We start from the raw sequence: 16,278 nt of genomic DNA on the forward strand, positions 1-16,278 counted from the left end.
AAATCACGGTTTTCCAATCCTACTCCATTATCTCTAGTTCACACCGGGAGGTTAAATCTATGTTTCAAATCCCATTCGCATCATCATTAATTTTATATAGATTAGCGTACACAGGTTTTACACCGCAAAACTTTAAATAAAGTTGTTCAAACCCCTTGCCGCAAACCCCACTCAGAATAATGAAACTACCCCATCAGACAGAACAATTCCCATCACTTCCATCACACACTGACCACAACAGATTCAACGGGGTCGCTGTACCCATGTCCACAACTCATTTCCCCATCTTCATCCACTGCAGTGCACAAAATAAATATTGGGGTCGCACGGAGCACCGAGGGGGTTAAAAAAAAAAAAAAGCAAAAAAAAAAGAAGAAAAAGCGTGGCTATGGAATGCACGTTTGGGAATTCAGGGCCGTAAAAATACACGTCGAGGTTTTGATAGGAAATGGTCAGGTCTCCCGATACCGAATGACCTGTACCCACTTAGTGTGATAACACAGCCACTGATGAAAACGCGGCGATGCACTCAGATACTTTGATGGCACAACAGGGACTTGGGCTAAAAAACCTAATCTGGCAGACATTAACATTTTCAGTTTTTGTTTGCGTGCTTTTTTTTCTTTTTTGTTTTTTGTTGTTGTTATCGTTTTTTGTTTCTTTGTTTGTTTTGTTTTTGTTATTTTTCTATGGGAAAGGGGAGAGTTGTGTGCAAGAAAGGGGTTAAAGCAACTTCATATGTCATTTTTCCTGTTAATGACAAAAAAAGAAAGAAAGGAAAAACACTAAAACAAAGAAACCAACGAACACCATTTAAAAATTATAAAACAACAACAACAACAAAAACCAGCAACATTGCTTCGTTTTTCTCCCTCCCCCCCCCCCCTTTTTTTTTCTTTCTTTCTTTCTTTCTTTCTTTTTTAATTTATTTTTACTCACTTGTGTAAACAAAGCGAATCTACCTAATAACCCAGTGTTCGTTTTTATTCTATTTTACTTTGTTTAAACGTTGAGCAGCTGACTGAAGAAGACAACAGACATCTGAATGTAAATAAAGCAGCGCAGATTCTCACGAAAGAAAGTTTTACCCACTCAGATAATAATTACAGTCCTTTTCTTTTCTCCCTGCCTTTCCTGCTCCAGAGATAAATAAATAAATCAATAGATTTTTTAAGAAAATCTCAAGCCATGAGCTAGGTTGTGGTTCTGAGCGATCCTTGCACCAATAAGTTTGTTCAGTGTTAAGAATGTTCTGAAGTATATACTTCTGCCATGGACAGGAAAATGCTCAATTTAACAAATGCAAACTACGCGCTACAAAGACCGCTTAAGTCTGCAGGCGAGTCCAGTAAGCAGATCTTACTGTCAGTGATGTCCTGTTCATTGTTGTCCCCTGGAACGTGGCCAGGGTTGCAGACCTCATCTGTTATGTTCCCAGTGATGTGCAGCAAGTCCTCCAATCTCCCTCCGAAACACTGAGCGGATATCTGGGAAGTTTGCTTGCAAACATGTCTCTCTTTTCCAATATAAAACATTGAGCATCTGCGAAGTTTGCTCGCAAAAATTTCTATCTTTTCCACTATAAAACAATGAACATATGGGGAGTTTGCTCGCAAACATGTTTCTCTTTTCTAACAAAAACATTGAGCATGTAGGAATTTTGCTCGCAAACATTTCTCTCTTTTTCCAATATAAAACACTGAACAGCTGGGAAGTCTGCTTGCAAGCATGTCTCTCGGTTTCCAATGTAAAACACTGAGCATGTGGGAAGTTTGCTCGCAAACATTTCTTTCTTTTCCAATACATAACACGGAGCATCTGAGAGGTTTGCATGCAAACAGTTCTCAAACATTTTCTCTCTTTTCCAATATAAAACACTGAGCATCTGAGCAGTTTGTTCGCAAACATTTCTCTCTTTTCCAATATATAAAACATTGAGCATGTGGAAGTTTGCTCGCAAACATTTCTCTTCCTTCCAATACAAAACGCCGAGCATCTGAGCGGTTTGCATACAAATATTTCTCTTCTTTCCAATATAAAACAATGAGCATCTGAGAAGTTTGCGTGCACACATTTCTCTTCTTTCTAATATAAAACAATGAGCATCTGAGAAGTGTGCGTGCACACATTTCTCTTCTTTCCAATATAAAACAATGAGCATCTGAGAAGTGTGCTCGCAAACATTTCTCTTCTTTCCAATATAAAACAATGAGCATCTGAGAAGTGTGCTCGCAAACATTTCTCTTCTTTCCAATATAAAACAATGAGCATCTGAGAAGTGTGCGTGCACACATTTCTCTTCTTTCCAATATAAATCAATGAGCATCTGAGAAGTGTGCGTCCACACATTTCTCTTCTTTCCAATATAAAACACCGAGCATCTGAACGGTTTGCATACAAATATTTCTCTTCTTTCCAATATAAAACAATGAGCATCTGAGAAGTGTGCTCGCAAACATTTCTCAAACATTTTCTCTCTTTTCCAATATAAAACACTGAGCATCTGGGCAGCTTGCTCGCAAACATTTACCTGTTTTCCACAAAATATAAAACAATAAATATCTGGGAAGTTTCCTCGCAGACATTTCTAACCCATTTTAATATATCTTACTGACACACTATGCAAGCAAGACTATGACTATGACTATATATATATATATATATATGTGTGTGTGTGTGAGTGTGTGTGTGCGTGTGTGTGTGTGTGTACATCATATCTGAGTCACATCGGCCGACAAACCTTCACGCCCTTGTTAGGACAGAGCCCACAATGCAAGAGGTGAGGGTGCGGAAGGGGAAGCGAAGAAGGGGACGGGGGGGTGGGGGGGGGGGGGGGGTAAGAAACGGTAATGGTCACGAACTGGCGGCCACTGAGATCCCGAACAGCCAAAGAAATAGGCTGAAAGGCCAAGCCGCCTGTGTGGCTGGCACGTGATTCTCTGTCCGACATATGTCTGAGATCAATTGTGTGCATCCCCATCAGTTATCATCATCTCTCTCTCTCTCTCTCTCTCTCTCTCTCTTCTTTCCTAGGTTTCTTTAGTTCTTTCAACAAAGCTCCCTCTTTCCATAGCAACAACCCCTTCTCTCTTCCACCATTCAAACATTAAGGAAATCATAGATCTTAGAAATGTATCGGTGTCCATTGGTCAAAACGGTTGCATGTACCCACGCACATACACAAATTTCCGAATCAAACTTAAATCTCACTCATACGCGACAAAAAGTAAAAACTGCAAAACCACGCGTCTACAACGAATCAACTTCATTTATTACAATTACGCTCTTATGAATTCGGGGAAAGGGTTGAAGTAACTACAAAGAAAGGTTTCGAAAACTCAGTCTCTAAGTCATGTTGAGTTCTAAATCTATGATTCCCCTTAAAATGAAACATACTGCCAGTCTCCGCTAAAGACTGTGAAAAGCTCAATCATCCGAGAGATCTTTTTTTGTGCAGTTCTGGTAAATCAATAATTATACTCAAAACGGCCTGAATATCAATCCATAGTTTTCGCAAAACAAATATCCATCCCCTTTCTTCTTCCCCTTCCTCCTCCTCTCTCCGTCGATACTGACAAAGACAACCACGCCCAGTGAGGAGGAGAAAACTTCTGCTTTCAGTTCCGCACGCACTGCACAGTCTCTGCTGCCGGGTCCATGACTCACACACACACACACACACACACACGCACGCACGCACACACACACACACACACACACACACACACACACACACCTCCTTCATCTTCCCACAGCCTGAGAGCTGGGGGGGGGGGGGGGGGGACAAAAGGAAATGAACCCCCAGCAAAAAACACGGCCCTGTGTGAAATCCGACCTGGGAAGGTGCCGCCACCCCGGCAACCACCGAACGGCAAGAAAACCATCATCATCATCATCAGACAGACAGACAGAGAGCGCGACAGAGAGAGAGAGAGAGAGAGCGACAGAGAGACAGAGCGACAGAGAGATAGACACACACACACACACACATATCACACACACACATACACACACACACGAACAACCCCCCACCACCACCACCCCCACACACACAACACACAACACCAGAAGCACGACATCCGATCCTCCCCTACACAATAATCACGTTTGTCTCTCTTTCTGCACTGAAAGAAAGTTCATTTCCGGGAAAAGTTCCGGCTCTGTGAGTGTCAGGGGTCCGTGCCCTTAGCTGGCCCTGCCTCAGTACAGTACCGGAGGTGACGGGGCCTGCAGGTGGCTGGCTGGTGACTGGTCGTCAGGTACACCACACCACAGCACCCCACACCACACCACGGGCCGTGGGGCAAACAATCGATGATAGTGTTTGGTTCGCGTGTCGGTATGTCGTGTGTGTGTGGTGGGGGTGTTGGTATGGGTTGGGGGAGGCTGCGGCCTGTCCCAAGCAAGCAATCAATCCCCCCTCATCCCCCCCCCCACCCCCCACTGTACTATACCAAGACTACTGCCACAACTACCAAACCAACCATCCCTGGCAATATTTATGCCTGACAGGCAATTGGGACACAAAAGGGGAGTGAGTGGTGGTGTGGGATGGTGATGGTTGGGTGGTGGTGGTGGTGGTGGCCCCTCCCTCCTCTCTTCCACCTTGCATCCCCCATCCCTACCCCCGCCCCCCCCCCCCCCCAGCCCCCTCCCCACTCCCCCATTCCGTCCATTGCTTGATTACCGTGTTAGCGGGTCGGTGCTAATCGGAGCGTGTGTTTCTCACTTCAGTACAACAACACTGATGGGGATGTTGAACACACACACACACACGCTCACACACACACACACACACACTCACTCACTCACACTCACACACACACACACACCACAAACACCAACACCACCACCTACCTCCAACACACACACACACACACCACGAAGTCTTCGATCCGTTGTCTTCTGTTTTTTTAGTTCTTCTCTTTCTGTCCCATACGCGAGTGCTGTACTCGGTAACGGTAATAACTGGGGCAAACTACTTAATCGATATAAGCAGTGTTGGGGGTTGGGGGGGTGGGGGGATCTCACTGTCTCTCACTGTGATCACATCTTCCCTTTATGTGAAAATGTCTCTCTCTCTCACTGCCTGTCTGTCTCTCACGTACATACACAAGCACCCACATATCACGTACACATATGCAATTAGCGCGCGCACACACACACACACACACACACACACACACACACACGTCCACATAGACATTCACACACAGGCGTACACACATTCACACACACACACGAATACACACACTGATGCCCATACGCATGCAGGCGCGCGCAAACACACACACACACGCATTTTACGCACACGCACACATTTACACACACGCGCACACACACGCAGAAGCAGCAGCAGCAGTAGTTGATTTTTGGTCCTCCCCACCCCCACCCCCCACCGCACCCCCTCCGACTTCCTCTATTTGTCAGTTTAAAAGACTCAGCAGTTATGCATCAATTACCTCCGCTTTTTTGATATAATGTGCATATTATCCGTTTTCCCACGCACCCTTTCACACACGATCACGTGTTTTGTTTCACTTTTTTTTTCCAGTTTCAATTCCAGAACTGTTAATCCTTGTGTAACATGATTCTCTCTCTCTCTCTCTCTCTCTCTCTGTGTGTCTCTCTCTCTCTCAGGTGGAGGCTGTGAAAGAGATTTCATAAATGCTGCTCGACAACGTCTAATAGATTGAAGATGGCAGGAATGGAATCAGCACATTTGAACCAGTGAAAGATTTGAGTTAAATAGAACATTCTCTGTCTCGCATGTTGTGAAACCACATTTGCTTCTGAATCTTGATAAACATGTGAAATATATCACTACGAGGTTAAGACTGGTTGTTTCTGATTTGGCTGTACATCTGTATAGATACAAAATTGTTAGAGAATCTGATTTGTTTTGTCCCATGTGTAAACGTTCAAATGAAGATTAAGTTCATTTAGTTGTGAAGTACTGAAAAAAAATTAGAGAAATGTTTATTCGACCCAGATACTATTAACAACCATGTCTTTTGAAACTGGTTTTATTGTTGTCCTGTACTGACCCTGATGTTTTGCGAATTTGTCTTTTCTACAAAGCCTTTAGATATGGGGAAATACTTACTTCGTAATGTTCCTAATTAACCTGATATATCCATAGTTGCATTGTTTTAATCTTTATGTCTGTATTTGATATCATGACTATTTGTCTGTTCACATTCCCCCTCGTGATGGACCTCGGCCTAAAACGAATAAACCATCTGAATTTGAATCTCTCTCTCTCTCTCTCTCACTATCACCAAAGCACATCAATACTCACCCCCCCTCCCCCACCTCCCTCCTTACCAAAGAACTCAATCCCACACCCTTCCCCCACCACCCCAAACCTCATCAAACGTGGCTCTTTTTCTCACTTCTTTGTTGCGCAGCGAAAGCCACTCGAACTCCTCTGCCCTAAACACCCTCTCCCTCTTCTCCCCTTCCCCCTCCGTCTCTTCAGAGCGACACACGTCCTTGTCTTGCCTCTCTCTCTGCTTGCTGTGCAGCAAACGTCGCCTCACTCCGGGCAGCACGTGCAAGACGGAAAAAAACGAAAAAAAAAAAAAACACGTAGAAGGAATGCTCACTGCTGGAACCTCGCAGTGTGTGTGTGCGTGTGTGTTTGTGTTTGTGTGTGAGTGCGTGCGTCCGTGTGTGTGTGTGTGTGTGTAACGTACAACGTGTGCAGTGTGTGTGTGTGTGTGTGTGTGTGTGTGTGTGTGTGCGTCGTCTGATGTGTTGGGGATTAGGTCAGAGGGAACGCTTATTCCCCGGGGGGTGTGTTAGGCTTCGACAGCGACGCAACTCTGTGTGTGTGTGTGTGTGTGTGTGTGTGGAGTGTGATAGGGGAGGGTAATTGGAAGGCCGCTGGAAAAGCCATCTCCAGCCAGGAGGGGAGGGAAGGAGAGAGAACAGAAGGGAGGGAGGAAGGGAGGAGGGTAGAGAAACCATTGAGTGTAAAAAGATTATGTTCGCTCTATGGTTGAAACCAGTCAATTCGGGTTTCAGCGTTCACCGTGTTCATTCTCCCCTCTCTCGCCCACTTCAGCAAGCTGCTGTTTCAATTCCTGCATTCGCTTTCCATGTGCTTCTTAATTTGTTTCCATCCATTGTGCTCTTTCTCTCTCTCCCGTCTGTGTGTGTGCGCGCGCGTCAATGTATGCGTGCGTGTGTACAATGGATGTAGGTGTTAGCAAGATGGAAAGAATTAGCCGCGTTTGAAAATTGAATGACTGGGAGCAAAATTTTGAATTTGAATACTGAGTCCCATTGCCCAGTCTCTCTCTCTCTCTCTCTCTCTCTCTCTCCTGTACAAAGTATCTGACTGAGAAGTCATTGCATATTACGTATGCTGCACTCAAAATGCTGTTTCGTGTGTTTTCAATTTTTGTTTAAGTCACATTTGGGGTTGTTCCGTTTCTTTAAATGAATCGATATAATATTGTTTACCTGCCCCTTACAAAGGGGTAACTGGCCTTATGAATAAATCATCCATACGCCCCCCCCCCCCCCTCCCCGCCGACCCCCTCCTCCCCCCGCCCTTCTCTCTCTTTCTCCCTCTCCTCTTCTCTGTCTCTGTGTCCAAATTATGGGGTAATAACCCCATGGTTGTTCTGTACTGTTGTCATGTATTTATGGACAAACCTGGGAGGGTGTGATTATGGTCTAGGATTACAACTGAAATCACTTATCCAAAATAATCGCCTTTTTTTCTCTGTTCATATTATTCCATTGTGAAACAACTGCCACTGCATATGTACATTTGGCACACCCGTGATATTCCGATGAAGTGGTTTACTTAAAATGTCGGTAAGTACAACTAAATACTAATAGCGATAATGCTGCTGCTAATGATAATAATCATCATAATAATCATCATAGTAAATAAGAAGAAAAACGAGAAGAAGTTGGTACTGATGGCAATGGTGACATGTACGCAGAAATTCTTTTTTCTTTTTTTTTTCGTTTTTTGTTTTGTTTACACAGTGCTTTCGTCTCTGTCGCTGTAAAACAAAAAATGTTATGTATAATAAATACACAATATACAAAACCGAACAAACATAAGATCAGTTGTTCCTCCACAAAAAAAACAAACACACACTTTCACTGACCAACATGTGCACACATAAACTTTACAAAACTGTTTAAAAGAAGATAGGGAATTTGTACGTAGCTGAAAAAAAAAGTACTGGCGTCTTTTCTTTTCAGCTTTAAAACACATTCATCAATATAATCAAAAGCAGCCATAAAGTACAAGCACCCCGAAAATAACAATTTCAACCAGAACGCAAGCAAAGGAGACTCGAAACAACGCGAACAAACAAAAACTAACAGCATCGGTAATAATATCCGGGCCTGTTTCATAACAATGGGATCGAACAGGGCCAGGCCTGAACCCTAACTCATAAACCAGCCCTACGTGTGTACAACAACCAACCCAGCCACCCTCCCACCCCAAAGTTTCACTGACAAGTCCCTCGAAGCAGAAGCAATCTCCACCGAGCACGGACAGACCCCTAATGGAATGGATGGAACCAAAAACTCTGGAAACCCAACCGACCGTTACTCTTCAACGCGTGAATCGATTAGGGGGGAGAGGATTTACGAGCACCAGAGGGCCTGACGAGGAAGTTATTGAACTGAACAGGTAAAAAAAATTATTAAAAAAAAAAAAAAAAAGCTGCTAAACCTTGGGACGGGAGAGAGAACTCGGGGGTGGTTGTGTTGGGTTGGGCTCGGCAAGTCAAGGCAAGGACAGTAGGTCGTTGGGTCTCGAACGGTTTGCACGTGCAGGCTTCGTTGTCACGGGTTACACAGCCAGAGGGTATGTGAGTGTGTTCGCGGGGTGGGGGTGGAAGGGGGTTGGTTAGTGGTGGTATTGATGCCATGGTATCCCCATCCCCACTTGCACTTGTTAAATATTTGTACTGCCACGTGCGTGCGTGAATTACTATTGCTACCTCGCATCGCATAGTTTTCATTACTGATTAGGATCGATGGCGGCCGGGCAATGTGTATGTATACTGTATATCCACACCACAGTTTAGCATTTGTCTGCTTCTCTGGTCGGTTTGCTTTTGTTTCTATTTCCCCTGCACAGACTGTGATTGTGCTTCGTGTGTACACAAGAGGGAGTGATTGAAAGGGTTGAGAAAGGAGTAAGATTTTCGATGAGAAGAGGCGGAAACAGAATGGGGTCGTCGCTGTACAATACTCTCTCTCTTGAAAGAGAGAGAGAGAATGTGTGTTTTTATAAACAGATATATATATATATATATATATATATATATATATATATATATATATGAGAGACAGGGAGGTGGGGGGGGAGGGGGCAAAAATGTGTGGAAAACATTTAATTTGTTTGTTGGACTATCTTACCAAATTTGTCAGCATAAAGATATATATATATATTACTCTGTGTGTGTGTGTGTGTGTGTGTGTGTGTGTGTGTGTGTGTGCGCGCGCGCGAGCGCGCGCGTACGTCTTGTTTGTGTGTATGCTGGCGATTGAGTATAACACAAATTAGAGTTCCAGTAACCCGGATTCTTTCTTTCCTGTGTCAGCATCACATTTTCTCATCTGAAAATTGTAAATTGTAGCTGTGATATCAAGCAATGAGTCGAATAAGTTATGTTTTAATTCCAAGAAGGCGTTACGATATCTAGTGGACCTATCCATATACGCTACACCACATCTGCTTCTTCTTCTTCCATTAATGTTCAGCGGTCATAACTTCGCCATTACTAACATTTTTTTACAAGTGCAAGTGCAAGTGTGTGCTCTTAGTGCTCTTAACAATAAAGTTTGGTTTTTTTTAACCAGAAGATGATGCCTGATGCATAAAGGCATAAACCTAACACAGGCCTTAAGAACACGTTTCTTGGTGGTTCTGTTTTGTACCGACCGACTACAATATTCATGGAAATCATTGCTAAAAAAAAAATAATAATAATAAAATAAATTTAAAAACTTTGAAATATTGAAATAAAAGAATGAGGAAGAAACATTTCAAATCGGCACACCCGGCTGAGAAACAGCGAATGTCTTTTACACTGAGAAATAAAAACGGTAAAATCCATTGATATTACTTCTTCACAACATTTATCTATTTAAATGCCTTTAATTAGAATCGGGAGCCATTAGCTAATATCATATTGTAATTTACTGCGAACGTACAAACAACAAGGTCAAACACACACACACACACACACACACACACACACACACACACACACACACACACATCAAACTTTAATTTACGTACGCACAAACAACTTGAACAAGGTCAAACGCGCACACACACACGCCGGCGCGCGCGCGCTCTGAAACCAAAAGAATTATAGGACTAAACAACTGATTTTAAGTCCAATTTCCAAGATTACAACCATTTCTAATCAACAAAATGCTTCAAATATTGACTGATATTGAATTGGGAGTGTGTGCGTGTGTTTGTGTGTGTTTATGTATGAGTGTGTCTTTGTGTGCCTGTGTGTGTGTCTCAGTGTGTCTGTAACAGAGTGATTTAAAGAGAGAGAGGGAGTGAGGGGCCAGAGATGAACGACAGATACAGACACAGACAGAGACAGGAAATGAGACAGTGACACAGACATAAGACTCAAAGTGGGATAGACACACAGTCAGACAGGAAACGAAAAAGTCATCTGTGTGTGCGTCACACCAATGATAAATGCTCTCTGTCCAATCGAACAACACAACCGGCTTCCACTGACTAATCCCTATCTCTGCCCCTTCACACACACCCCTCCCCCCTCTCCCCGCCCCCCTCACACCCTGCACTGCAATTATCACGCTCTCAGCCATCTGTCCCTTTCCGGAGTCTTACCTCATAACGGCCACACACAAACACCCAAACAGCCGAAGAACGAAGAATATTTTCCACCACCACTAAATCCAAAACTTTCCCACAAAGTCCAAACGAACACACCCTGCAAAAGTTGTCCCAGCTCCGTCACTTTTTAAATCCTCCGCAAGCCGAACAAGAAAAACACAAAGCAAAAAGAATCACCACTAGACACAACAACGTAAACGATTCGGATTCAGAAACTCATCCACAAACTTTTTCTTCCCTTTTCTCCCTTTTCTCACAAAATCACCACTGCTGCAAGCACCAGTCACCAAAACCCCAGGACAGCAGACGAGGAAGCGTCACCATTGTCTTTCGACCGAACTGTCCCCAAACACAACTCGTGCCACCCAGTGACTGACTGAGTCGTCTGTCCCGCAACGCAAGCAGCGGCGATAACTCTGCAGGCCTGGTCCCTGGCAGTGGTGGGAGAGTGAGTGGCCAAAACGAAGGCAGCCGCCACAAGCAGGAAACCCAATCGGCTTCTTTCACTTCAGCCAGCGCCAGTTCACAGCAAGCAGCATCGACAGGCTCCACGCTGCTTATACCTCCTCTACCACGCTCTCTCCGCTGCCTCTCTCTCTCTCTCTCTCTCTCTCAGTGCTGTTATTGCTTGGTCGCTCGCCACGCGAGGTGGTGAAACAGTGGTGGTTGTTGAGTGAGGGAAAGGGGGTGGTGGGGGCAAGGAGGGGTGATAGAGAGCAGGAGGTGGGGTCACATATATTTTGAAGTGGAAACTTTCGTCGGAGTCTTGATAATGCAGCGGCAGAACAAAAAAGAAAAAGAAAAAAAAAAAAAAAAGAAAAATAAGCTTCTTTTTTAAAATTTATTTTTAAGTGTTGCAGCAATAACTGTTTTGCAACCGATTAGTTTAAATTTCCTCATGATTTATCTTCTTTTTCTTTCGTTTTTTTTTTCAATTTGGAACAATGTCATACCAAATCGACTTGGTCGGCGTTTGTCGTGCACATGTTTTCTCCTCAAATTGTCCCGTTGATAAAGTTCGATGATCGATTAAAATAATTATTTCTAAAAAAATAATTTAAAAAAAAAAGGAAAATAAAGTGCAGCCACTTCCTCTATCCCTTGTCGAGACTGAACCTCAAGATACCAATTCGTGAATACTTCGCAAGAGTGCTTTTGTTGTTGTTTTAATCATCCAGGAAGCACGTTACTCAATTTCAGTGATACTGATGTTGTATGTCTTTCAACCAATTCATGAACTTTGCATTACTTGTGTTCAAGAGATGCTCTTTCTTGTTGTTATTGGGTTGATTTCTGTTTGTTTATTCAGGAAGCAGATTACTGTGAAATGACTACATAATGATGAATGAATGACATGGATACTAATATAGCGCCAATCCTCGGTCGGAGACCAAGCTTTAAGCGCTATACAAACTCGGAGTCATTTGCATAACAGGCTGCCTGCCAGGGTAGAGCCGACTGACGGCTGCCATTGGGCGCTTATCATTCGTTTCCTTTGTCATTCAATCAGATTTCAGGCACGCACACATACTCACTCAGACATGTAACATTTTACGTGTATGACCGTTTTGTTTATTTACCCTGCCATGTCGGTAGGCAGCCATACTCAGTTTTCGGGAAAGCATGCTGGGTATTATCTTGCTTCCATAACCCACCTAACGCTAACGTGGATTGCAGGATCTCTAACGTGCGTACTTGATCTTCTTCTTGCGTATACACACGAAAATGAACTTGTAATCCTGTAAGGGTGCTGTTCATATATGATAGTGTCTTAGTTTGCAGTTTAGTTTACAGAACACAAAAGTCGACACGTATTTCTGCAAAGGTCCAGCTTGGTTCGAACCGATGATGTTAGGGAGAAAACTGTATCCTGTTCGTTTTTTAAAAGAAAATAGGACAAACACACATGACGTCACCGTGCACGCATTCACACACACACACACACACACACACACACACACACACACACACACACACACAATTACATCATACGTGCGTGCACAAGAACACACACAAAGGGGGACAGTCTGAGAACCTCAGATAGAAAGTGTATGGCCTGCATGCAGGGCTTGTATGGTTACCAGCTTTACAACGAGAGTGCAACTAACTCCCACAACTGCCCCCCGCCCCGGCCCCCACCCCGGCTTCGCCACTCCAACTCTCCCACATCCTCCATCCTCTTCGTCACTCCCTCCCACACCCACCACCCTCCACACCCCTCGCCATCCCGACCCTACCACACCCTCCACCCTCATGTCCGCCACAATCTGTAATCTGGGCCTATTACTCTTCTCGCAACCAACTGCCATCTCTCCGCTCCCCCTGTGCCCCCTTCAAACCCTCTCCCCTCCTCTCCCATTCCATCTCTCAAACACACACACACACACACATGCAGACACAGACATACATGTACACACACCTGCACACACACACACAAGCAGACACACACATACATGTACACACACATGCACACAAACACACATGCAGACACACATACATGTACACACACATGCACATACACACACACACACACATGCAGACACACACATACATGTACACACACATGTAGACACACACATACATGTACACACACATGCACACACACACACACACACACACACATACATGCACACACACATACATGCACACACACATGTATACACACACACACACACACACACACACACAGAAAGAGAGCGCAAACGCTCGCACACACACACACACACACACACACACACACACATGTACACACACCTGCACACACACACACACACACACAAGCAGACACACACATACATGTACACACACATGCACACAAACACACATGCAGACACACACATACATGTACACACACATGTAGACACACACACATACATGTACATACACATGCAGACACACACACACACACATGCAGACACACACATACATTCCCGTCTAAAAACACTTATAGTGAATAGACGTTAAACTGAAGATAACACACATACATGTACACATACATGCACACACACATGTACACACACACACACACACACACAGAGAAAGAGAGAGCAAACGCTCGCACACACTAACACACACGGATATACACGCACGTATACACACAGAAAACACACACACACACACACAGATACAGAGAGAGAGAGAGCTCTCCCAAACCTCGCCTGCAGCGGAATGCAAGATCTGTATCTCCACCACCACCACCAGCACCACAGCATATTTCAGTCCGCGTCAGGGGGATACCCTTCACGCATCTGTGGTGTCAAAAAAGTCATGAGAACCGGAAGAGGAAGTGACACACTCGCCATTAATTATTTTAATATCACCCCCATCTCTCTCTCTCTCTCTCTCTCTCTCTCGGGTGGGTGAAAGGAAAAAGGACGTTAATTGCGTATCTCAATTGCCTGGATACATAAAATATCGTTTCGTTTGCCCAGTCCCTACCATCCTCTCTCCCTTCCCCATCTCTCTCTCCCTTTCTCTCTCTCTCTCTCACTCGCTCTCTCTCTCTCTCTCACTCGCTCTCTCTCTCTCTCTCACTCGCTCTCTCTCTCTCTCTCACTCTCTCTCTCTCTTTCTCTCCAGGGATGGCAGGATAAAAGCATGTTAATTGGGTATCTTATTGCCTAAATAAAATTTCGTCTCGTCTCCTCTCACTCCTACCCTCCGACGTTCCTTTCCCTCTCCCACCCCCCACCCCATGCCCCACCCACCCCCTCCTCTCCTCTTCCCTCCTTCCACCCACCCCTCCTCTCCTCCCACCCCTCCTCTTCCCTTCTTCCACCCACCCCACCTCTCCTCTTCCATTCTTCCACCCACCCCACCTCTCCTCTTCCCTCCTTCCACCCACCCCACCTCTCCTCTTCCCTCCTTCCACCCACCCCTCCTCTCCTCTTCCCTTCTTCCACCCACTCCTCCTCTCCTCTTCCCTCCTTCCACCACCCCACCCCTCCTCTTCCCTTCTTCCACCCACCCCTCCTCTCCTCCCCTCCTCCTCTCCCTCTTCCCCCCCTCCTCCACCCCCCCTTCTCCTCCCCCCCCTCCTCTCCTCCCTCCTCTTCCCTTCTTCCACCCACCCCCTCCTCTTCCTTCTTCCACCCACCCCTCCTCTTCCTTCTTCCACCCACCCCTCTCTCTCCCTCCCCCTCCTCTCCTCCTCTCCCTCCTCTTCCACCCACCCCTCCTCTCCTCCCCCTCTTCCCTTCTTCCACCCACCCCTCCTCTTCCCTTCTTCCACCCACCCCACCCCTCCTCTTCCCTCCTTCCACCCACCCACCCCTCCTCTTCCCTCCTTCCACCCACCCCTCCTCTCCTCTTCCCTCCTTCCACCCACCCCTCCTCTTCCCTCCTTCCACCCACCCCTCCTCTTCCCTCCTTCCACCCACCCCTCCTCTTCCCTTCTTCCACCCACCCCACCCCTCCTCTTCCCTCCTTCCACCCACCCACCCCTCCTCTTCCCTCCTTCCACCCACCCCTCCTCTCCTCTTCCCTCCTTCCACCCACCCCTCCTCTTCCCTCCTTCCACCCACCCCTCCTCTTCCCTCCTTCCACCCACCCCTCCTCTTCCCTCCTTCCACCCACCCCTCCTCTCCTCTTCCCTCCTTCCACCCACCCCTCCTCTTCCCTTCTTCCACCCACCCCTCCTCTCCTCCCCCTCCTCTCCTCTTCCCTCCTTCCACCGCCCTTTTCGAGTTCCGTCCCAGACTCCCCCCAACCGCTACAAGTAAAGGTCACGGAAAGCATCTGTGTTGGAGAGTTTCACAATCAGTGAGGGTGGACAGTAACAACCCTTTTCTTGTCTGTGTACCCCCCCTGCTTCTCTCTCTCTCTGTGCCCTACCCCTAACCCCCCACCCCCACATCCCTCTTTTTTCCTCTTTTATACCCCAGGTCTGGGTGGAATAAAGCATATGTTTTGCTTATCTCACTACTCTGGTAAAATAAAATTTCGTTTCGTTTCGTTTCCTTTCTCTCTGTCTCTCTCTCTCTATATATATATATAAATTATATATATATGTGTGTGTGTGTGTGTGTGTGTGTGTGTGTGTGTGTGTGTGTGTGTGTATAAGGCGTTTCAGATTCATTCTATCTGTAGTGAGTAATGCGTATTGTAATTCTGTTTGTTGAATTCAGCGTTAAATGTGATGTACGATTGATTCAATGTTTTCACACCACCCCCTTCATGAGGGGCTATGGCCTATTATGAATAAAACATTCGCATTTGCATTCGCATCCGCATTCTCTCTCTCTCTCTCTCTCAAGATTTCATAATGGGAACTATTGCGATACTAGACTTCATTGACTGAAACTGCGGAGGACGAGCTGAGTTGCAAAAAAAAAAAAAAAGGAAGAATAAAAAAGGAAGATTTTGAGCAAACTGACGACGATGAAGGAACTGGTACAGAGCAGAAC

General features: G+C 45.4%; 1 protein-coding gene across 2 annotated transcripts in view; it reads right to left on the bottom strand.

Annotated features, from left to right (window-relative positions):
• Positions 1-11,305, bottom strand: part of LOC143284753 (neuroglian-like) — a 181,079-nt gene extending 169,774 nt beyond the window's left edge. The window contains exons 1-2 of one of the 2 annotated variants that reach the window (XM_076591721.1): positions 10,868-11,305; positions 10,289-10,346 (exon numbers count right to left, since the gene is read on the bottom strand). The gene's annotated coding sequence lies outside the window, so the exon portion shown is untranslated. The remainder of the gene's footprint in view (positions 1-10,288; positions 10,347-10,867) is intronic. The other variant, XM_076591720.1, reaches the window with a different exon arrangement.
• Between the last annotated feature and the right edge of the window lie 4,973 nt (positions 11,306-16,278).

The sequence above is a fragment of the Babylonia areolata genome, chromosome 8 (genome assembly GCF_041734735.1).
Source record: "Babylonia areolata isolate BAREFJ2019XMU chromosome 8, ASM4173473v1, whole genome shotgun sequence".
NCBI classification, from domain to species: domain Eukaryota; kingdom Metazoa; phylum Mollusca; class Gastropoda; order Neogastropoda; family Buccinidae; genus Babylonia; species Babylonia areolata.